This window comes from Balaenoptera borealis (assembly GCF_965194805.1).
Source record: "Balaenoptera borealis genome assembly, chromosome: 21".
NCBI classification, from domain to species: Eukaryota; Metazoa; Chordata; class Mammalia; order Artiodactyla; family Balaenopteridae; genus Balaenoptera; species Balaenoptera borealis.
In genome coordinates, this window is record NC_138880.1 from 3,458,309 (window position 1) to 3,483,573 (window position 25,265).

Genomic DNA, 25,265 nt, shown 5'->3' on the forward strand with positions numbered 1-25,265 from the left:
GGAATTTCAAATAAACATCATTTCAACTACTCTCATTTTTTAAAAACTTTTTTTTTCAAAAGGTACCTTTATTGCTCTTATCACTTAGGAGATTCCAAAGGTTTTAGGAGCTCTGTGCCAGAAATGGACAAGCACCAAATTTTTTTCTTTCTTTCTTTCTTTTTTTTTTTTTTTTTTGGTTGCACCACACAGCTTGTGGTATCTTAGTTCCCAGACGAGGGATCAAATCTGTGCCCCCTGAAGTGGAAGTGCGGAGCCCTAATCCCTGGACTGCCAGGGAATTCCCCCAGTTTTTTGTTAAAAGCAAAATATACCTCCTGGGAGGGTAGGTAAAGGCTGGCAGACAACTTTGGGATCAACAAGATCGGAGTTAAGGAGGTGTCTTTTATTTGTTTCCAGAAATATTTGTCCACTTCCAAATAATGACATTCTTTCTAAGCATGCCACTTTCAGTTAGTGAGTTTTCTTTAATGTCCAAGGAATTTACCCAGGTCCCCAGATAATGTGTATGAGAGCAATCTGTAAACCCTGAAGCACTATACAAATGTAAATGGTTATTATTTTCTAAAATCACTTTCACAGTTTTTCACAAATGAGAAAGCAAGGAAATGGCTGGGGAGATGGTAAAGGAGGCGTGGGAGCAAGCCCAGGGAGGAACTGGCCGGGACGGTGTGGTACCTGCTTAGAGCACGGGCCATGCTCTGCCTGGTTCAGGAGCATGTAGACAGGGCACTGATGGAGACAGGCAGCCAGCCTAAGGGTTCTGGAGGAACCGTGAGGACCACTGGGAAATGTCACTGCCTCGTTTTCCTGCTTTGCTTCCTGTTTCTGTCAAATGCTGACCGGAATAAACACGTGCAACGTGAGAGCTGTGGGTTTCAGTTGTATCTGGGGACTCCCTGAGGGCTATGGCCCAGGAGACCGCCTCTCAGAGAGCTCTGAGGAACTACTGCCATGGGGTAAGGGGAGAGGTCAGTATATAAGTGATTTTGGCAAAGGGGGTATGTGCAACCAAGCACACATCTCAGGAGAAGGTTACTGCTAGTCAAGAGGAACAGATATCTTAGTTAATGGTTTTAGTGCTTTTCTAAGTATGGGGAGATGCAAGAATTTGGGTTCATACAAAATTTTCTCCTGAAAATACCTATCTGGAGGCCTATTCTGCCACTTTTCCCAGAGCACAGGGTGCCTCTTTCCTGATCTCCACCATGAACTCCTTTCAGGGTGTGTTAAAAGTTAGTGACTGCAGTGGCTGGTGACTTCACTCTTGTAGGACCAGATGGTGAATGACATTTTTCTAGCTGGCAGTGCTCTCACATGGTCGTAAACTCGACCATGGTTTGGGAGGCATTTCATGACCACTTGTCCCATGGTGTTAGGAATTTTCATTCCCAGGTCAGGCCAGGTTTTCATTGATAGGCCACTCAATGTGCTATTACTGAACTAGGCCCTGTGAATCAGTAGCCAAAAGTTTCTGGGTCACCTGTATTACTAGTCTATTTTGGTTCAGGAAATCATTCCATCTTGTTGTTTCTTCCCATATCTAGAGTTACACTATTACAATCACTGGTCTTACATAGAACTATATATTTGTTCAATCATTTCAAGTCACCTAATCATCATTTTATCAGAGAATCTGTCATGTATTTGGTAATGTAAGAAACAACAGTCTTGAAAAATAGGCAGAATACAAGTTATAGAGCTAGTAGCATTAGTAAGGTAAGAATTAGTAAGATTTTAAGCCAAGAACTTCCACTAGGTGTGGCCCAGTATATTCCCAGGTCATCTGACCTGGTCTGTTCCATACCAATCCCTATCTTTAAGGGAAATGATATGTAAGCATTGTTCATGAAGCACCCAGACCAATTTCCTAGTGTTGTTTCCCTACTATGGTTTAATTCTTCCGAACATAAGGGGGAGGCCTTTCAATTTAAATGACCATAGCCTAGTGTTAACCATATAAATCCATCCCATTACTCAGGGAGGTTATATTATTTGGTTGAAATTTGGCTCACTACTCTGATTGAGTAACTTTAAAAGAAAATTCATATTTATGGTCATGGTCAGAGCAAGTGTGATTAATTATCCAAGTGAGGGAGTCCCATCTAGTAATATCAATAGTGGCCCAAACAGAACTATAACTTCTTTCTTCTAGAATACATTTCCTAAGGGCTATCCAATTAGAGCCTTGGAGAGGAGAAATCCACCAAGGTAACCCAGAAGTACTGGACATAGGTAATTGATCATAAACCCACAACTGGATTAATTTTTAAACTCTGCATGGGATTGTGCTCATGATAGAAAAATATATTAGATTTATATGCAAAAGTTCAAGAAAACACTATAAATTATCATACGGGTCAGGTCAGCTTCTTGGGATTGCTGTCTACCTTTGATGTTGTCTTCTTTTTGCCCTGGTGTGGATGTAGTTTCTATTCTGCTTGAGCATTGTTTTAAGGTAATTTTGAGGTCAGTAGTCCTCTCTAGAGACCAGTCTGGTGCAGGAGTCCTTTCTAAGTGGGAAATATGAATCCAAGGGTCAATTCCCTTCAGTTTCGCTGTGCCTAAGCTAGTTAATAGTACCTGTTAAGCGTCCTTCCATGTAGTTTGGAGACAGTCTTTAGATGATGTCTTTTTCAGTATACATAATCTCCTGGTTACAGGTCATGGGGCATCTGATCTTCATTCACAGATAGATTACTGTGATAAGCTGAAGAAACAAACTTAGAGTGTCTTTTAATAATTCAATCAAATTTTACAATATGTAACCTAGCCACAAGTAGCCATCTAGGAAGTGAGTCTTAGACAAACAACACTAGAATTTAATATCCACAAAGATATATTGTTGAAACATATTTTTTTCTCTCTAAAATTACCCTGATTTCTACCAAATATAACCAAATTAAGACATTTGTTTGGAAAGTAAGTCTGGCTTCAATAAAGTTGGCCTGATTATTTACATAAGTGTAATTGAGCATACAGGCTCTTTTAAATTTGGCTTTCCTGGAGTTTTTTATAAGGAATCTCAGATTGAATTTTTAAAAGCCCTCTCAAGGCCAGGAAAGCCATGCCAAGGGTTTACCATCAGATTCTGCCTGCAATATCTACAGATTTGGGTGAATTTCTCTATTCTCAAGATTCCCAAAATATCTTGAGATTCCTGCACCTGTCAGGAGGTGGCCTTCTTGATTCACCTGATAAGGCTGCTGGGAACCTAAGAGTTTCCAATCTTGGGAGGGATCAGGTAGAGAGAAAAGATAAATGTTTCAATTCTTCTTACAAAGGTATAATTTACCAAAATGCTGTAAGTCAAAATTAGCTTGAGGGGAAGAGTTTCCTTATATCTGGAAAACACAGATTAAAAGGCAGTAATATTTCAGACAGAAACCATCAAAATTATAACTATAGTCACCAGTTCACTCAGTCTTATGTAACTAATTCTTTATCTCTTGTAACTGTTTTATGAAGCCATCAGGGTTTCCATTAAAATTCTTTAAATTTTTACCCAGTTCAGTGGTATGATTAGAAAGTTATCAGAAACCTATACTTGTCAAAAAGTCCTTTCTATGAACCTTCTTGAAGATGAAGCATTTTTGCAAAGACATCAAAGTAAAATAATAACTGTCGGGCTTCGCTGGTGGTGCAGTGCTTGAGAATCTGCCTGCCAATGCAGGGGACACGGGTTCGAGCCCTGGTCTGGGAAGATCCCACATGCTGCGGAGCAACTGGGCCCGTGAGCCACAATTACTGAGCCTGCGCATCTGGAGCCTGTGCTCCGCAACAAGAGAGGCCGCGATAATGAGAGGCCCGCGCACCGCGATGAAGAGTGGCCCCGACTTGCCGCAACTAGAGAAAGCCCTTGCACAGAAACGAAGACCCAGCACAGCCATAAATAAATAAATAAATAAATTTTAAAAAATAATAATAACTGTCTATGAATGACAGTTCAAAAGAGTTCAAGCATGATTAAAGACCTGATTACAATGCAATTGACAAAGAAACTTGGTTACTGTTGTGACAGATAATTTAAGATTGTAACTGATAACATTTTACCAGGACATACCAGATTTTTAGGCGTTCCATATAATTTCTAGAATATCTATTAATATTTACCCATACAATATAACCTAGGAAGGTTTATCACTCATTTGACAACGTTTCCCATGTGATTTAACATACCAAATAAGCCTAATTAACTTAATATCTCTTTGATAAGGAGAGAAAACAAATCTCTTGTGGTGTTCCAAGGGCCCATTTGGAAAACCTCAGAGTTGGCTAGAGGTCACACAAACTTCATTTAGAATTTGACCTTTGGGAATTTTGTCAAAGATATCATAAAGGTTTTAAAACACTCGGTCAAATAAGATCATAGGTCACTGTGAAATAATACTTACTCACTTAATCAAAGTGGCAATAAAAGAGTTAAAAGGCAAATACAGAAAATAGTAACAGATTGCCAGCTAAAGGTAAAGAAAGTTTACAATTTGTTCTTAAAAGCAGATCAATATTCCAAGAAAACTTTGTCCTCCTAACAGAGAGGAATCAAATCCTAGTTTTGCGCCAACTTACTTTTAATATTAAAATTCATTCCCTCAATTGAATTTATTGTAATCTTAGTTCTAACCACACATAGAACTGTTTTTCCCCCCTCATGGTTTCTTTTCCACAAAACTTCTATAACTGCCTTTTTTACATTCAGATTTTGCCCTATGCTTTCTCTATCTCTCTAACCCCTCTTTAGGACAAAATTACTTTCTTTTCCCTTAGCAAAATTAACTTCTATTCCTTATGCCTTGTTTTTTGTTTTTGTTTTTTGCATACAAACACGTTTTTTCTTACTAACTTACTAGTTTTAGTTACATATACTAGTTGGAATCCTCAACTCTTAAAAACCTTAATTTCTAGTGAAAACTAACAAGTAGCAATTTTGAACTGTCTTTTACATTAGCATCTTGCAGATTGGCAAACTTATAGATACTATTCATAATTTCTTTTAAAAAATGTGCTTTCTTAAAGAAAACATCTCAATGTAGCATCAAACATATTTATTAATCATCCTAAATTTCTTTAGTTTCTCTGTAAAAGGAAGCCAATGTTCAGTAAATAGTGTTTCAGTATCTTATTTTATTTGGGAATGGACCTAGATATTTAATAAACTTCCATTATTTAACCTAATTTAGCAAAACTCTAAAGTTTCAAGTTACCCAAATGGGGAGAATCTATTTTTATGTAGATATTCTTGAAACATAATTATTCCTAAAGAGTTTGCCTAGAAACTCTTACCTCATTTACATTTGATTTACATATAAAAATTGCATCATACCAAGTTATCTTCCTTGCTGACAAATTTGCATCAGGTATAATAAGATCTTATTTAACTTCTAGTAAACTTAGGTACATAAAAATATTATACTTAGTGTTGATGACTCTAAACGCATGTCTGTATTAATTAAACCAACAAACTTCAACTAACTCTAATATCAAACATTAATTTAATACTGAGTTTTTCTCAGTTCACATGGACCTGAAATTCATTTGGGTTAGTTTCTTTTATATTTCTGAGAGTAAATATGAGTGCTTATTTTCCCTTAAGGAAATTAAATAGCTCATTTACAAATTAATTTTGATAATACCATCTGGAGGTAGAGACATATCTTATCTATAAGGTACACCCAGTCATAGATACATCCATATAGACAGACAGAGATCTCACAGTTTAATTTTTAAACTTAGTCGTGAATCAGGTGTTACAATATAAAACTCACTAGTTTATAAATAACAGTTTGAATAAGTTAAGTTTACATGCTTGAGTTTAAATAAAAAGGCTCTTTTCCCCCTTTCCCCCCTCAGTCTCAGGAATTACAGCTGGTCTGCATATATACTGACCTCCCCATTATCCCATGGCAGCAGTTCCTCAGAGCTCTCTGAGAGGCTGTCTCCTGGGCCATAGCCCTCAGTGAGTCCCCCGATAAAATGGAAACTCGCAGCTCTCACTGTGTGTGTTTTTTTCTTTTCAGTATAGACAGTTTACAGACCAAAACTGTGTGCTATGTTCCAGGTGAAAATCAACAAAGAATGTCCCAAATATGGTCATACTGTGGCAAAATCTTTCAAATTTAATGTCAAATAGAAAATCCTATAAGCATTCAGGCAGGAAAAATAGTTTATCAATATATCATCAAAATCAGACTAATTTCGGACATCTTTACAACACTTAGCACCTGAAAAAATTATAGTAATTTATAGTTTGAGAAAAAATGATATTTATCCAAGAATTTATTCCTTAGTCATGTGATGTGTGAAGGCAATTAAAAGATAGGCATAAGAAAATATACAAAAACCAAAAAAACTTGGGGACTTCCCTGGTGGTGCAGTGGTTAAGAATACACCTGCCAGTGCAGGGGACATGGGTTCGAGCCCTGGTCTGGGAAGATCCCACATGCCTCACAGCAACTAAGCCCGTGCACCACAACTGCAGAGCCTGAGCTCTAGAGCCTGCGAGCCACAACTACCGAGCCTGCATGCCACAACTACTGAAGCCCGCACACCTAGTGCCTGTGCTCCGCAAAGAAAAGCCACTGCAATGAGAAGCCTGAGCACTGCAACGAAGAGTAGCCCCCACTTGCCACAACTAGAGAAAGCCCACACACAGCAACGAAGACCCAACTCAGCCAAAAATAAATAAATAAAAATAAATTTATAAAAACAAAAAACAAAAAAACTTGGAGGCACACACCACTTAAGTAAATTAACTCAAGAACAGAAAGGCACATATAAAAGACTCATGGTCTTCTCTTCTTTAGTTCAAATACAAATTCAGTGGATCCTGTTGTCAAGGTGAGTTCTCCTTCAGTGCTTCTTTCAGGATTTTGTTTGATTGTTTGTTTTTCTTTTGCCATCTCTGTTTTCCTAATACAAGTAAATTTCTTTCTTGACCACTATATTCAGTTGGAATTTCCCCCTCATATTTGATTACTATTTAAAACATGAAGCACTAAACTACAACACTAGGACAGTTGTTCCAGCATTTGCTTAAAACTAAACCTGCAAACTTGGGATGTTTTCCAGAGGAATCACTAGTCAGAAAGTTAATTATTTGATTTTTTTAAGTGTCAGAGTTTTCCAGAACAATTTAATTTAACCTTGGGATAGGCAAAATTTTCTTAAGACACAAAGAGTGCTTAACATAAAGGAAAAGATCAATACGTTGAACAGCGTTTAAAATCAAGAACCTGTTTTCATTTAAAAACTCCATGAAAAGTCACAGAGTGGGGAGAGATTTTTACAACACAAATAACTGACAATAGGCACATATCTGGACTATATAGAAATTTATTTCAAATTAATAAGTAGGAGACCACCTAATGTAAAAATGGGCAAGAAATGTGAACCGGACAGTCCAAAAGAAAATAACCGAATGGCCAATACATATATGAAGAAATGCTCTCCTTTATTAGTAATGAGGGAAATGGAAATTAGAAGCACCATGCGTACCACTACAGACTTACCAGTACAGCAACAGCTGCAGATGACTCTCACAGAAGTCACCCCCCTGGGAAACGTGTGAAATCGCGGAGCTCTCACGTCCTGCTGAGAGTGTGGAGCGGTGCTGCCGTCCAGTAAACTGTTCGTATTTAATGAAGGTGAACATGCCAATACTCCGTGGCTGACAATTTCACTCCTAAGTTATTATATCGCTAATACTGGGGTGAGAGATGCCAGAGACATAAGACTGATATTCTGTGATTCCGTTCATATAAAATTTGAAGACCAGAGTTCAAGTCAGGGTAGCGGTTGCCTTTGAGGAGGAGGTGCTTCTGCGGAAGGTTGGGAAGATGCTCCAAATGCTGTGAATATTTTATTTCTTAAACTCAGTGGCAGGTACAAGGTTGTGTTCGGTGAGTGACACACTTGGGATCTGTGCACTTCAATTTATAGCTATACTTCGATAAAAAAGTAAAAGGATAAAAACCAAATATACATTAAAAAGTTATACATTTTTTTCTTTATCTCTACTCAAACATCACGCTAGCTTCCCCATTAGCACTCCTGCAGGTGTCTTCTTTGAGAGGCACAATTCCACCCTCAAGGCTTCACTGCTTCTCTGTCTTCAGGGACCCTCCTTGCTCAGAGTCCTGGATGTGGCCGTCTAGGTGCTCCCCGCACTGACCCCACAGTGACATACTCGGGATTCTCACTCTCTCTCCAACCTCCCTTCACACTCCACGTACCTGCTAACACCTCCTCGTGCATGCTTACCCATGGTGCAAGGCCTAGCTGAATTTTCATCATGCACATGAAACTTCTTTTGATAAACTGGGCAGGTGCAAGTAATGTCTTTCAAGGTGTTTGTTTCTATGGTTTCATAGCACTTTGTACCTGTTTCATGGCTTTCATCATGTTCTACAGTTATATTTTATTTTTTATTATTTTTAATTGAAGTATAGTTGAGTTACAGTATTAGTTTCAGGTGTACAGCATAGTGATTATTTATTCTGATTATATTATTATTTTTTCTGATTATATTTCATTATATATTATGATAAGATATTGAATATAGTTCCCTGTGCTACTCAGTAAATCCTTATTGATTATCTATTTTATGTATAGTAGTCTGTATCTATTAATCCCATACTTCTAACTTGTCCCTCCCCACCTCCCTCTCCACTTCACAGTTATATTTTAAACGCTCTGCTAGATTAAATGCTTTTTGTGGTCAAGTGCTGTGTCTTCTTTTTCTCTTTCTTCTTTTTTTAAGTCCTGAAAATTTTTGAATTTAAATTATAGAATTATGTTTTTCTTTCAAGTCTGGCAAAATGAACTAATATTTTCTGCACCCATCTACCCACCCTCAAGACTCTTTGCAAATGGAAAAAGAAATCATTAAAGCCCTCCCATCAGGATGTAACACAGAAACATAATTTCATTCACAGAACTCCTTAAAAGAAAAAAGCATATATATATGACCACTTGAGCAGACATTACATGTTCCTACTGTTTAAGCATCACATCTAATGTCACCCTCTGTGTAATTTATCTTCCACAGTTGATTTAACCATTTTACTTTCTCTGCTTTTAAGTTTTATATTTTGAAAACATGATGAGTTATTGAACTGTTTTCCAGTTGCTGTAGCTGTTTTTCATTTTGGGCTCTAGTCACTACATGATCTAATCACACATAAGCAGAAGCACTACAAAGACATTTGTTTTCTTGGACATTTATTTTTAACCTAATGGCTGTTCTAAACCTCTTTCACTTTCTTTTTGGCTCCAAACTGGCCATTATCCCCACTTGTTCTTAACAGATGACCTTGTCTTCTTCCTTATTGAAGGGATCAATGCCATCTGTCTTGAAATCTCTCTGTTTCTAAATGTCCCAAACTTCATCCATTCCATCGATCCAGGGAACAACGTACCTGTCTAAGGGAGTGGTTCTTAACCCTGGCTGCACAGGAAAACATCCCAGTGCCTTAGTCACACCCCACAGAGACTCGGATTACAGTGGCTGGAATGAAGCTTGGACACTGTTATTTTTTACAGCTTTGCTGGGTGATTCTATGGCAGCCAGGTTTGAGAACACTAGTTTGAAGGGAGCCCTTCCACTCTCTCCCTGGACCTCACCCCACGGAGAACGGGTTCCAGCTGCTCTCCTGGCACTCCCATCCTCTCTCAGGCAAGAACACTTTCCCTCCTCAGGCTTCTCTTTGAGCTACCGTTCCATCTCTGTTGTTCCCTTTTTGCCAAAGCAAAAGAGTACACACTTGCTACCACTCTTGGACTCCTGGATTCATGCTAAAGACTCCATGCCACTCTAGTGGAAATGCTCCCTCAAAGTTGCCAACACCCTCTTAATCATCACTGATGAAGTGATTTTGTTACAGTTCTTACTTATTCTGTCTGAAGCACTTTACACTGTATGTTAGGTAGCTCTTTTCCTTTGACTTCCTGGTGTTTGCAACTTCTCCTACCTCACTGACTTTGTTTTCCATCACTTCTAACTTCTAGATTGGTTTTTTTTTTTAACATCTTTATTGGAGTATAATTGCTTTACAATGGTGTGTTTGTTTCTGCTTTATAACAAAGTGAATCAGCTATACATATACCTATATCCCCATATCTCCTCCCTCTTGCGTCTCCCTCCCACCCTCCCTATCCCACCAAGTGTTAATACTTACCTGTAGTGATAAACTCCTAGAGACAAGATCACCTAGGCCTGAACCAGCCACTTAGATTTTACCCTAAAGTGGACAAAAAGGTGGCTCAGATTACAAGGAGCAAACAATAATAATGAGAAGTGGCCATTTCCAGTAAGACAAACTCCTTGTCCCCTGCAATTGGCACTTTATCTGAGAAAGTCATCCCCTCCCTATTTCAGTTGCAAATGATAGAAACCCAAATTAAATTAGCTCAAGCAAAGTCATAATGGAGTTGTTGGTGTATGAAACTTGTAAGGCTAGGTGTACACTAATTTCAGAAACAGGTGGAACCAGGTATTCAAATGATGTTATCAGGACTATTCTTCTCTCCACCTCATAGCTCTTTTTTTGCTCCCTCACACCAACTGGTGAGAGAGACGGCTGCCAGCAGGTCTAGTATTTCATTCTATCAGCTCAACTACCCCAGAGAACAGAGAGCCTCTTTCTCAGTAATACCTAGAAAAGTCCCAGGTCTGATTCTGATCATCCTGTGTTGGGCTACATGCTCATTACTAAACTCATCACTGTAGCTCTAGTTGGGCTGTCTTGAGCTGTGAGTTGAGGTCTTCCCACACTCGAATGACACGGGTTGAGAATAGGGAAGGATCATTTCCAAAGAGAAATCAGGGAGCTGTTAACTGAAAATGTAGACAGGCCAGGCAAAAACAACAGATGTCCTCTCTAGTATCCAACCAATCTCCTTTGAAAGATACTGACTCTGCTCCACTGTCCCCCTTCTCTCCCAGGCATGATCATCTTGAATGAACCACAACCATTCTCCCTTCTCCTAGTGAAACAAGATTTAAAAAAAAATTATGTCATGTATTCCTGGAGTTTTCTTAGAGGGCACATCTCTGAACGTTAAGATTAATACCTGGGTTTATATCAGAACAAAAGAGAAGCCATGTGTCATAGGCTGCTTTAAAAATCTCTCCCAATGATCCCCTCCTCGGGTGTTCATGCCCTTGCAATGTCTCCTCCCTTGAATGTGGATGTGATTTCTGACTTGCTCCTAATCAATAGAATACAGTAAAAATGATGGGATATATGGGATTATGGGATTATGTTTCATAATATGGACGCACCCATCTTGCTGGTGTCTGTCTCCTCTCTCCCTGTTGCTGGCTTGGAGGAAGCCAGTGGACATGTTAGGAAACCCCAAGTGAGAAAGAACCATGAGTGACCTCTAGGAGATGAGGACCGCCTCCAGCAGACAGCCTGTGATGGCCTCTAGGTAGCAGCTGATGAGAACGTGGGCCCTCAGTCTTATAACCGTAAGGGCTGAGTTCTGCCAACAATCACAAGAGCTTGGAAGCAGAGCCTTCCACTGTTGAGTCTCAGATGAGACCACAGCCAAAGCTGCTCTTTGGTGGCAGCTTTACAGAGGACCCAGACTCCTGACCCACAGAAATTGTGTGATACAAAAATAAACTCAAAATGGATTAAAGACCTAAATGTAAGGCCAGACACTATCAAACTCTTAGAGGAAAACATAGGCAGAACACTCTATGACATACATCACAGCAAGATCCTTTTTGACCCACCTCCTAGAGAAATGGAAATAAAAACAAAAATAAACAAATGGGACCTAATTAAACTTAAAAGCTTTTGCACAGCAAAGGAAACCATAAACAAGATGAAAAGACAACCCTCAAAATGGGAGAAAATATTTGCAAATGAAGCAACTGACAAAAGGTTAATCTCCAAAATTTACAAGCAGCTCATGCAGCTCAATATCAAAAAAACAAACAACCCAATCTAAAAATGGGCAGAAGACCTAAACAAACATTTCTCCAAAGAAGATATACAGATTGCCAACAAACACATGAAAGAATGCTCAACATCATTAATCATTAGAGAAATGCAAATCAAAACTACAATGATATATCACCTCACACCGGTCAGAATGGCCATCATCAAAAAATCTACAAACAATAAATGCTGGAGAGGGTGTGGAGAAAAGGGAACCCTCTTGCACTGTTGGTGGGAATGTAAATTGATACAGCCACTATGGAGAACAGTATGGAGGTTCCTTGAAAAGCTAAAAATAGAACTACCATATGACCCAGCAATCCCACTACTGGGCATATACCCTGAGAAAACCATAATTCAAAAAGAGTCATGTACCAAAATGTTCATTGCAGCTTTATTTACAATAGCCTGGATATGGAAGCAACCTAAGTGTCCATCACAGATGAATGGATAAAGAAGATGTGGCACATATATACAATGGAATATTACTCAGCCATAAAAAGAAATGAAATTGAGTTATTTGTATTGAGGTGGATGGACCTAGAGTCTGTCATACAGAGTGAAGTAAGTCAGAAAGAGAAAAACAAATAGCGTATGCTAACACATATATATGGAATCTAAAAAAAAAAAAAAAGGTCATGAAGAACCTAGTGGCAAGACGGGAATAAAGACACTGACCTACTAGAGAATGGACTTGAGGATATGGGGAGGGGGAAGGGCAAGCTGTGACAAAGTGAGAGAGTGGCATGGACATATATACACGACCAAATGTAAAATAGATAGCTAGTGGGAAGCAGCTGCATAGCACAGGGAGATCAGCTCAGTGCTTTGTGACCACTTAGAGGGGTGGGATAGAGAGGGTGGGAGGGAGGGAGATGCAAGAGGGAAGAGATATGGGAACATATGTGTATGTATAACAGATTCACTTTGTTATAAAGCAGAAACTAACACACCATTGTAAAGCAATTATACTCCAATAAAGATGTGAAAAAAAAAGAAAAAAAAAGAAATTGTGTGATAATTATTTTTAAGCCACTAAATTTGTGATAATTTGTTATGAAGTAATATAAAACTAATATGTCTGGTGTGGCCGCACCACTTCCCTCCACATCCATCCCCCTTCCCAACCATCCCCATTCCCAACTGGGCTTCTCGAGGCTTTCAGGTTCTAATAGAAAATAATTACCACCCCCAAATTAGTCTTTATTGAAATGTCATCTTGAGGGTAGGTTTAATGCCTTCCTTCCACACCACTTTGAGCCCTTGGAAGGTTCTGTGTGGGCTTTGGTATCCCTTTTTACACATATAAGGACTAATTAGAGTGATGAAGCAGTCATATATTTCTTGGCATGTATTGCAGGTGATTTTTAAAAATTAATGTTTAATTACAGAAATAATACCTAAATCCCTTTTCTTCACAAAATATTAATACCCTTTAGATCAAGCTGAATTCACCGTTACTTATCTTCTCCAATAGTTTGCTCCTCCCCTTACTCAGAAAAAACCATCATGATAGGTTTAGCATAGGTTCTTCCATACTTTTTTCCTATGCATTTAAATGCATTTAGTATGTGCACTTATAGAAGTATGTAGTATCTTTAATTCTTTTCTAGAAAAGGCATCATATTATATATTTTACTCAACAATAACATGTTGACATATTTCCATGTGAGTCCTTGAGATCTACTGTTTTTTAAACTGCTGCCTATTTTTGCACAGTATTTGTAAACTATATCACAGTTTCCCCTTATTGGTGAATATTTATGCTGTTTCTAAATTTTTGCTATTCCTAACTAAGCTGCCATGAACATCTTTAGCCTTGAATCCTTGAATGCATGAGTGATACCAAGAAGCATCTATCAGTCAAGAAGTAGAATTCTGAATAATCAGCAGTGTCTACCAGTATAATAAGATGTGTCCCCCAAAGAATATGCACTAGTTTAGTGCACCATATGCACTAACATTGAATCTTGTCAACACTGTACTATCAGACTTCTAATTTTGCCAGTCTGATGATCTGATGAATGAAAATACCTATTTGATTAATTTGCATTGCCTCAATTACTAGTGAGACTGGGTATCTTTTCACATATTAATAGCCATCTGTAGTTATATCTCTGTGATTCTTTTTCTTTATATATTTTCCCCCATTATTTTACAGATTGTCTCTTTTTTTCTCTGGTAGAACCTTTCTACATATTTTTGGGTAAAACCTATTGCTATTATATATACTACAAATATTCTTCCCAATCTGTGTTCATTATACAGTTAGTCTTTAGGTTTATGACTTTTGCTGTGAAGTAAATGAGAAGTCCTTTTCTAATTAAAGGTGATACATATACCCATATATTTTAAACATCCTTTAATAATTTTGTTTTAATATGGGCCTTTAACATAGCTGTACTTTATTAACTATTCAGACAATAAAGTTGTGGAAAGGATAAATTTATTTTTTCTTAATGTCTAGAAACTTGCGTAAACCTTGTTTATTGAAAAATCTGTCCATCCCTCCATTGTTTTGAGGTTCAACTTTCTTATTTACTAAATTCCCACATATACATGAGTTACTTTCTGGACGCTCTACTCTATGCCATTGATCTGTTTGTTTATTCCTGGGATGACATCACATTATTTAATTATTATATCTTTATACAATTCTTAATATTAGGTAGGGAAAATGCTTTATTTTGTCTTTCAAAACTGTATCTTACCTATTCTTTCATGCTTATTCTTCCATTTGAATTTTAGTCATCTTGTCAAGCTCTTTGAAAAACATTGTAGGATCTAGATTTGTAGTCTATTAAATCTATGGATTAATTTGCAGAGAATGGACCCTACAGTATCGAGACATTTCATCCATAAAACTGTTCTAGCACCTGTTTGTTTTCTTTTTTTGTTGTTGTTCCTAATAAAGTTTTACAGTTTTCTCCACAAGGGTGTTATTAATTTGTAGTTTGGTTTATTTCTAGGTACTTTTTGTTGCTGCTGAGATTGACATTATTTTTTCTATTTTATTTTCAAATTGACCTATGGCTTCATTTCAACGTCTGTCTCTGTGCCTAGCTGGCTTAGTTATTCTGGATCCTTAGTTTCAAATCCTGAGAGCAAATCTGATTTTTTAAGGTACTGGACACTTTTACTCTGCTGGTTTTTTTGTTTTTTTGTTTTTTTTAAGATACCTAAGTTTTATTGGTTAATTTTAAAAGAATGTAAAACAGAATACATGATAGGGTTTCATTGGTAAAATAAGAACCATAACAACGCGAATTAGTATATTCATAAAAAATAACCTGAAATGAATGAAATACACCATACTGTTAACAGTGGTTATCTCTGAGGTTATGGAAAAAGTTCAGTTTCTAAAGTATTTATTCCAAGATTTAATATTTTTATTTCCCAGAAGAAAGTCCTCTGTAATTAAAAATTCAATTACATGTTTTACCTTTTCTAAAAAACAGATTTATTGAAGTATAACTGTCATAGATTTTCTGTACATATTTAAAGCATACAGTTGGAAACTACATTCAAGATGATGAACATTCTCATCACCCACAGAAGTTTTATGGGAGTTCCAGTTGCTCCACATCCTCAGCAACTTTTGGTATAGTCAGTCTTATTGATGTTAACTGTTCTAGAGGGCAAGCCATTCCCTGTTTGACTCTCTCATGATTTTTACCCAGTGACTGTGTGTTTTTTTTTAAAACATCATTTTTTAAAAAATATGTATTTATTTATTTGGTTGCACTGGGTCTTAGTTGCAGCAGGCAGGCTCCTCAGTTGCAGCTCCAGGGCTCCTTAGTTGCGGCACTTGGGCTCCCCAGTTGTGGCATGTGAACTCTTAGTTGCGGCATGCATGTGGGATCTAGTTCCCCGACCAGGGATCAAACCTGGGCCCCCTGCATTGGGAGCACAGAGCCCTATCCACCACGCCACCAGGGAAGTCCTCACCTGGTGACTGTTTTGATCCCACACTTTAACCTCATGATTGTTTTGAATACAAAGTTTTAAATACTCATTATTAGCAGTACTGATAAGTTTTGGTCAATGAAATATTCTCTGAAACAAACTCCATTCATCCACTTAGAATACTGAATACATTTTCTTTGCATCATAGTCAGCACCAACATTTATTTCTTTTCTTTTTTGTCTTGCTGAAATTATTTTTACTGGCATCAGTTCTTCTCCTTTTATATTTTACAGTGATGAGGTTTTTTATTAATTACTTTTTTCCCACATAGAATTGTTTTAGGCTGCTTGTTTTATTTCTGAATTAACCTGTGAATGAAGGGGAAAAAGAGGTGAGGGGAGAGGCCAGCAGAGACATACACGCATAGCAGAAAAGACAGGCCCCCCAAAAAGCAGCAGAACAGCCAGGAGAAATATGGCAGCTGCTCTGGTGTAATGACTGCTCATATTTTGAATGCACAGTGGAGTCAAAGCCTTCCAGGGGCGGATGTGCATCAGTATGTAGGGTGGAGCCAGCCCAACATCAAGGCCCAAGCAACAAGTCTGTTGTGATCTGTTATGTTATGATGGGATGTTACCTGTTGCTTCAGGTAAGTGTGTGTGTGTGTGAATGAGGGGTAGTGGTAATTTATCTTATTAAAGTCTACGGCTGAGCATGCTCAGAAACTTACAATGCCAGTAAAAATGTATACATACTACAATCTAAATCTTTATATATTTAAAGTTATATAGAAGGTCTGAAGAAATTATGCTAAAATACTGTCTGGGGTGATTACTGCTTGGTGGGACTATTGGCCTTTCTTTTTCTTTTATTATCTGTATTTCCAAAAATAATGTGTATTATCTTTAAAATTAATAAATGCATGGGGGTTGGAGGGTGTGGTCCACAACGGTGGCATAAGAAGACCCAGAACTCACCTCCTTACCCAGACACACCAAGAGTACAACTGAATATGACATAATTCCCACTGAAAAAAACCTGAAAACTAGCCAAACAGCCTCTTCCTCCACAACAAGCAATAAAAGGGCCACATTGAGATGGGTAGGAAAGGCAGAGATGTGCTCTCACTAAAAGCCCACCCCCCAGTGTGACAACACACCATAGGGAGAGGCCTCACAGACTGGAGTTTCTTCCTGAGGAGAAAGGGGTTTGTGCCTCACTTTGGGTACCCCAACCCTTGGGACCTGCACCAGAGAGATGAGGCCCCCAAAACATCTGGCTTTGGAAACTGGCAGCGCTTAGGTCCAGTGAACCTGAGGGTTATGGGGCTCTCAGGTCCTCCTGCTGAGGGGCTCACAAGCAGACTCACTCCTCCTGGGGACCAGCACAAAGGCATCAGTTTGAGAGTGACTGGATTATGAATGAAGGAGATTCAGTTGCTAATCTTAAAGCCTTTGAGGGGAGGGGCAGGGATTAGTTGGGGTTTTCCTCAGGGATAGAAGTGCTGGAGAGCACCGTTTCTTACGCTCCCCTCTCCCTGGCAAGTGCAGACAGACATGTGCAGACACAACCTTGCTAAAGCCATAGCATGTCCTGCCCTCAGCACTTTGCTCCAGCCTCCCTAAAACTGCAGACGTCCGCACCACCCAGCACTCTTTCCTGGCCTCAAGGAAGCCACGGGCTTGTCCACGCCCCAGCCGCCTTCTGCAGCATTGCTAAAACTGTAAGCGTGCCCAACACCAAAGCTATTTGCAGGCCTTGCTAAAGCCTCAGGCGTGCCCGACCCTCACGACTCTCCAGCATCCTTGCTAAAGCCAGCGGGCAAGCACAGTCCACACGGGGAACCACATTTGATCACCTGGATTTGGTGGCCAGAGGGGCTTATGCTTCCTCTGGGACTGGAACAATTGGAGACATTTGTGGGCAAACTACCACACCCAGGATACCACACCCAGACCAGAAAACTTAATGTCCTAGAAGAAAACATAGGTGTTAATCTCCTTGACATTGGTCTAGGCGATATTTTTTGAATTCGACTACAAAGGCAATGGTAATGAAAGCAAAAATAAACAAATGGAATCACATCCAACGAAAAAGCTTCTATATGGTGAAGGAAACCACCAACAAAATAAAAATGCAACCTATTGAATGGGAGAAAATATTTGCAAATCATATATATGCTAAGGGGCTAATATTCAAAATATGTAAAGAACAAATGCAACTTAGTAAGAAAAATCCAATCAATCTGATTAAAAAATGAACAGAGGTTCTGAATAGAGATTTATTTTTTTCCAAAGAAGACATACAGATGGCCAACAGGTACATGAAAAGATGTTCGACATCATTAATCATCAGGGAAATACAAATCAAAGCCATAATAAGATATTACCTCACAACTGTCAGAATGACTATAATAAAAAAAGACAAGAAATAACAAGTGTTGGAGAGATTGTGGAAAAAAGGGAACCCTCTTGCACTATTGGTGGGAGTGTAAATTAGTCTGTCATAATAAAGGACATCTTGCCATTTGTGACAAGATGGATGGAAGGAACTTGAGGGTATTATGCTAACTAAAATAAGTCAGTCAGAGAAAGACTAACACTGTATGATTTCCTTATTTGTGGAATCTAAAAAACAAAACCAAGAATAAACAAAAGGATAGAAAACAAACTAAAACTCATAGATACAGAAAATAGATTGGTGCTTATCAGAGAGGAAGGAGTTCGGAGGGGTAAAAAGATTAAGGGGGTCAATTGTATGGTGATGGGGCATTAACTAGACTTATTGTAGTGAACACTTTGTAGTGTATACAAATATCAAATTATTCTGTTGTACACCTGAAACTAATATAATGTTGCATACCAATTTTACCTGAAAACAAACAAACAAACAAACAAATAAATGGGAAAAAGTGCTTAGTGAAAGTACATTAGAAAGATATTTACAGTTGGATCCAAACACACACACATACACACACACACACACACACACACACACAGACGTATATACATATAGGTACTTATTTAGGAAATTGACTCAAAAGAAAACCATCAAATGTTAACAGTGGTTTTCTCAAGATGGTAACATTATGGGTGTTTAATTTCAACACTAAACATATATTTTATAATGAGAAAAAGTAGTATGAAATAATGGTGATTCTCTCTTGCCTTCAAAATAAAATCTCATCATCTTAACGTTCTCTCCAAGCTTTTCCAGTGAATCTGAAGCTTCTTCTCCTACTACTAACTTATCTGTTTTCCACAGAGGTGCCAAACTGAGCAACTTGCCACTCCTTACAAGCAGCCACGGTGGTGCGGTGGTTGTTGGCACACTCTGAATGTTATTTGTTCCTGGAATGCATGTGCTTCCCGTCTCTGCCTGTTGAGAAAATGTCCTCTTATCAATACCCAGCTATACTGACACCAACTGTTGTAGTGCAATTCAATTCTGGCACCAAACACTGAGGTTAGTGTAGACCCCAGAAGGTAAAGTGTATGGTCCCCAACAAGACTGTCCTGACATCAGACACCAGCTACACTTTAGGGGTTCCCAGGCCATCACATTTCTGACCAACTGGGCTAAAAAATCTGAGGTTCCCCAAACCTCTCAGGTTCAGTAATTTGCCAAAATGACTCAGAAGTCAGGAAAGCACTATACTTAGGAGTACAGTTTTATTTTAAAGGATATAAACCAGAACAAGCCAAATGAAGAGAGGGTCCCAGACATGGAACTTCCATGTCCTTTCTCTGTGGAATCAGTGTATGTCACCCTCCAGAACACTGATGTGTTCACCAACAAAGAAGCTCCACTGAGCCTTGGTGCCCTGACAGTTTATTGGAGTTTCATTACATAGGCATGACTGAATCACTGGTCACATGACTAAACTCAATCTCCAACCCCACCTTCTTGGAGGTTGGGTTGATATCATTTGGCTCAAAGTCCCATCCCTCTAATCACATGGTTGGTCTTTCTGGTGACCAGCCCCATCTTGAGTCATCTCTTCAACCTAAACTCAGGAGTAATCCAACCGTTTAATTTAATCATTTAATTTAATCATGAATAACATCACTTAGGAAATTCCAAGGGTTTTAGAAACTCCATACCAGGAACCCAGGACAAAAACTAGACTAATTCTTTATTATATGATACCTGCTCAGATGTCACCCTCTCCTGCTCAATGTCCCCTGGGACTCTTGATCCAATAGTGCTTTGCACTTGTCACCCTCTACCATTTATTAGAGTTATTCATGTACATACCCTTCTTCCCTTTAAGCTAAAAGTTCTTTGAGTGCAGAAAACATAACTTGTCCATCTTTCTAATTCCCTCAGTGCCAATGCAGTGGCACTGTGCTTTGTTTTTAACCAAATGTAATTAGGAGGCAGCATTTCTCTCAGAAACCTTTTTCCTCTTCCAAAGAAATGTTAAGAACTTTTGTGAAGATCCATTCTTTTCCAGTGATGTGTGAGCAGAAATGAAAGCCATTATTTTTCATCTTCTTGAGGATTACTCGTGGATGAAAAAATTTTAATTCATACTTTATACTTTGTCAATTATTAAGTTAGATATGCAGTCAAATGCTTAAATCAATGTCACTGAAACAATTCTTGTATTTCCTTTTGAAAGTAACATCTTTACAATCATATCATTTTCATTTCAAAGCTTTTTGAGTTGTTCTTAATTCTCCAATTTTGGATAGCTCATCATTTAGGCCTCTTGGATGAATTCCTAGATTTATTGCAAGGAATCACTAGATTAAAAAAAAAGATATTCTCAAAGCAATGTATAGATTCAATGCAATTCCTATCAAAATTCCAATGGCATTTTTCAAAGATAGAAAAAACAATCCTGAACTTGTATGGAACCACAAAAGACCATAAATAGCAAAGCAATCCTGAGAGGTCTTGCTGCATTTGTCCCTGTCAATTTGTCATTTCTCTAATTTAAAAAAGCTAGCCATAATGATGAAAGAGGAGAAATTCCTGTGTTCTCTCCTCCAGACCATGTTCATAAATATTAAGTGTTTATTTTTTATGCCTTATTCATTTGTTCAAGACATGGGGAGTGAACTTGAATTCCTACAGAGGCATGAAGTAATGTGAATGAAAGAAATGCACAGGGTGTGGTGACAGGGAGGGGTGGGGACTGCAGAACGTGGGCCAGCTAGGCCCGAACTTCCCATTTTTCAAGACCAACCCAAATTCAATTTTTTTAAATAAATTTTTGAATCTTTAGGATTCTGTGTGAACCAAACTAAAATATCTGCAGGCAGATCGGACCTGCAGTTTCCAACCTCTGATTTTAGCCATTTCCTTATCCTTGACTTAACTTGCAAGCTCTATAATAATTTAAATGCTTCAATAGCCCTTTTTGGTGAAATCCTGTAACACATTTTTCGAGGCTAAATATATTATGTGTACCTATTTGCCATGGTCTGCAAGATAACTTAAAATTCTAATGAGGTGAAATTCCTTTTCATCAAAACAACATTGCCTTTATTGTAACAGGTATGTTGTCTTGTCTTAATCATTTAAGCATTTCCAAAATGGTGTGACCTCCCCCAAATACTCTGGGTAGCACACCTACCAAAGATAGGTAGCAAAGACTTAGAGACTTTCAATATAAAAGGGCTTGTAAAAGAGGAATATGCTTTGGCTATTGCTGCAGAGACACCAGATGTTTACTTTGCTCAACTTGACTAATGTAAATAGAATGTATGAATCAGGTGTTTATGTAGATGTAGCTGAGTGATAGATACTTTTTCTATGATAAACTCAGCTAAAAATTTTATAGGCTCAAATAATTGTCCTTAATCTAATGCCTTTTGACTTGTGGGTAAAATCACACAATAGTGGGCTATGAGAGAAAGCCATTGAAATCATTTAGTGCAACTCACTCATTTTTCAGCAGCAGAAAGTGAGGTCCTGATGGGGAAAATATGTTTGTCAAATGATAAATCTAGTGCTAGGGCCAGGCTAGAATCAGCCTAGAACCCAGGTTTCCTGGCTCCTTTGACTCTCATGTGTCTGAAAATACATGCTTATACATTTATATCTATATAAAACATAAACATATGTCATTCATAATTTTTGGAAAGCAATTTATTGAGATGTGAAAGTGACTTTCTCGATTATAATGTTCTTTGATTATTCCATTTAATTTTTGGATATAAACTCAAGATGTTGGGGTCTTCTGTGTCTAAGAATGGGAACATTGGGAAGAAATCTCAGTTCTGGTAATTCTCCAGTCCTGCCTGCTACATAAACCATTCAACAGAAAACAGATAGTTTTATAGGATGATGTCAGGGTTCCTAAATCAAAATAATTCTCATTTCTAGTCCTTCGTAGGCCAGAATGAATTTTTTCTAATGCTTTGAGTTTACACTGCACTGTCATAATGCCCCTTGATGAACAGGGACAGAACTGAACTGGGTAACTTTAAGGGCACTGTGACATGAAAGAGAAACTGAAGTTGGTTTAGAGGCACCGTGTGATAATACTGGTCAGGGATCTTCTTTGTCGCAGAAAATTGCTAGTTTCATAAAGGAAAGTCAAATGGGGATGAAACGTAGAAGTATAAAAATCTTTTTGTTAAAGTTAACGAATCTCGGGAGTTCCCTGGTGGCCTAGTGGTTAAGGTTCCAGGCTTTCACTGCTGTGACCTGGGTTCAATCCTGGTGGGGGAACGGAGATCCTACAAGCTGCACAGCATGGCCAAAAACAAAAAAGTTAATGAATCTCTTAAGCATATTTGAGATGATAATGAGCAAAGCCTTGGCAAGTATGGCACAAATAAACCATAACTGGGAGTAGAGATTTGGGTGTAGTTTTCTCTACTGGATGTAGAGAACTATTTTATTCTTGTGTCCCAGTCTCTCAAGCTCGCTCGCCCACCTGCAAAATTATACATCATAATTTCTGTAACCACCTCAAAATGAGTGCATGGGATTCAAGCTTCATACCTAACCTCCCTTCTTAGAACATACATCCTCATCTGAGTGAACTGCAATTGCACCCCAGGCATGGACTTCAGAGAGAGGAGTATTGCCATTAGTAGCTGTTTCCTATTGCCTGTAGTATTTCCAGACAGGCTTGAGTGCCGTGGAGGACTGGCAGTTCCAACGCAGGACACAGGATGTGGTAGCTGAATGGTAGCCCCCAAATGTCTAGCTCCGAGTTCCTGGAACCTGCATATGTTATCTTATATAGTAAAAGAGACTTTGCCGATGTGATCAAGTGAAGGCTCTTGAAATGGGAAGATTATACTTGAATATGTGGGTAGGCCCTAAATACAATCAAAAAATTTTTTTCTTAATATTGGAGCATATAAAATTGATATATTGATTAACAATGTGTTAGTTTCAGGTGTATAGCAAAGTGATTCAGTTATACATATACATGCATAACTATTCCTTTCCAAGTTCTTTTCCCATTTGGGTTGTTACAGAATATTGAGCAGAGTTCCCTGTGCTATACAGTATGTCCTTTTCTGTTATGTATTTTAAATATAGCAGTGTGTACATGTCAATCCCAAACTGCCAATCTACCCGGCCCCCCCAGCCTTTCCCTCCTGGTAACCATAAGTTTGTTCTCTAAGTCTGTGAGTCTGTTTCTGTTTTGTAGATAAGTTCATTTGTATCATTTTTTTTAAAGATTCCTCATATAAGCGATATGATATTTGTCTTTCTCTGACTTCTGACTTACTTCACTTTGTATGATAATCTCCAGGTCCATCCACGTTGCTGCAAATAGCAAAATTTCACTTGTTTTTATGGCTGAGTAGTATTCCATTGTATATATAAACACAACATCTTCTTTACCTATTCACCTGTCGATGGACATTTAGGTTGCTTCTATGTCCTGGCTATTGTAAATAGTGCTGTAATGACCACTGTGGTACATTTCTCATTTTGAATTATGGTTTTCTCAGGGTATATGCCTAGTAGTGGGATTGCTGGGTCATATGGTAGTACTATTTTTAGTTTTTTAAGGAACCTCCATACTGTTCTCCATAGTGGTTGTATCAATTTACATTCCCACCAACAGTGCAGGAGGGTTTCCTTTTCACCACACCCTTTCCAACATTTATTGTTTCTAGATTTTTTGATGATGACCATTCTGACTGGTGTGAGGTGATATCTCATTGTAGTTTTGATTTGCATTTCTCTAATAATTAGCAATGTTGAGCATCTTTTCATGTGCCTCGTAGCCATCTGTACGTCTTCTTTGGTAAAATGTCTATTCAGGTCTTCTGCCCATTTTTTGATTTTTTTTTTTCCTATATTGAACCGCATGAGCTGTTCGTAAATTTTGGAGACTAATCCCTTGTCAGTCGCATCGTTTGCAAATATTTTCTCCCATTCTGTGGGTTGTCTTTTCATTTTGTTTATGATTTCCTTTGCTGTGCAAAAGCTTTTGAGTTTAATTAGGTCTCATTTGTTTATTTTTGTTTTTATTTCCATTACTCTAGGAGAGGGCTTGGGAAAGATATTGCTGCAATTTATCTCAGAGAGTTTTCTGTCTATGTTTTCCTCTTAGAGTTTTATAGTATCTGGTCTTACATTTAGGTTTTTAATCCATTTTGAGTTTATTTTTGTGTATGGTGTTAAAGAATGTTCTAATTTCATTTTTTTACATATAGCTGTCCAGTTTTCCCAGCACCATTTATTGGAGAGACTGTCTTTCCTTTATTGTATAGTCTTGCCTCCTTTGTCATAGATTAATTGACCATAGGTGTGTGGGTTTATTTCTGGGCTTTCTATACTGTTCCATTGATCTACCATACTGTTTTGATGACTGTGGCTTTGTAGTATAGTCTGATGTCAGGGAGCCTGTTTCCTCCAGCTCCATTTTTCTTTCTCAAGATTGCTTGGCTATTCAGGGTCTTTTGTGTCACCACACAAATTTTAAGATTTTTTGTTCTAGTTCTGTGAAAAATGCCATTGGTAATTTGATAGGAATTGAATTGATTCTGTAGATTGCCTTGAGTAGTATAGTCATTTTGACAATATTGATTCTTCCAGTCCAGGAATGTGGTATATCTTTCCATCTGTTTGTATCATCTTTGATTTCTTTCATCAGTCTCTCATAGTTTTCGGAGTAAATGTCTTTTTTCTCCTTAGGTAGACAATGCTAATTAAGTTAATGTTAATTAAGTTAATGCTAATTAAGTTTTAAAATATCCTTCAAATGGATGGTTACGTTTTTAGAAAAAGACGAATTATCACATTGACCAAAGAGCAGAAAATCTAAAGAAGGCACCAGCCATACTTTGTATGTTTTCTCACATGGGCACCCAGGCTGGTGAGGGCCACTGCAGAAAATCCTGCAGCTTAAGGTTCTGTGTCTCTTCATAATCATGGTCCTAACTTTAGTTAGGCCCTCAGTGTGGCCCCTTCTGTGTTTCTCTAAT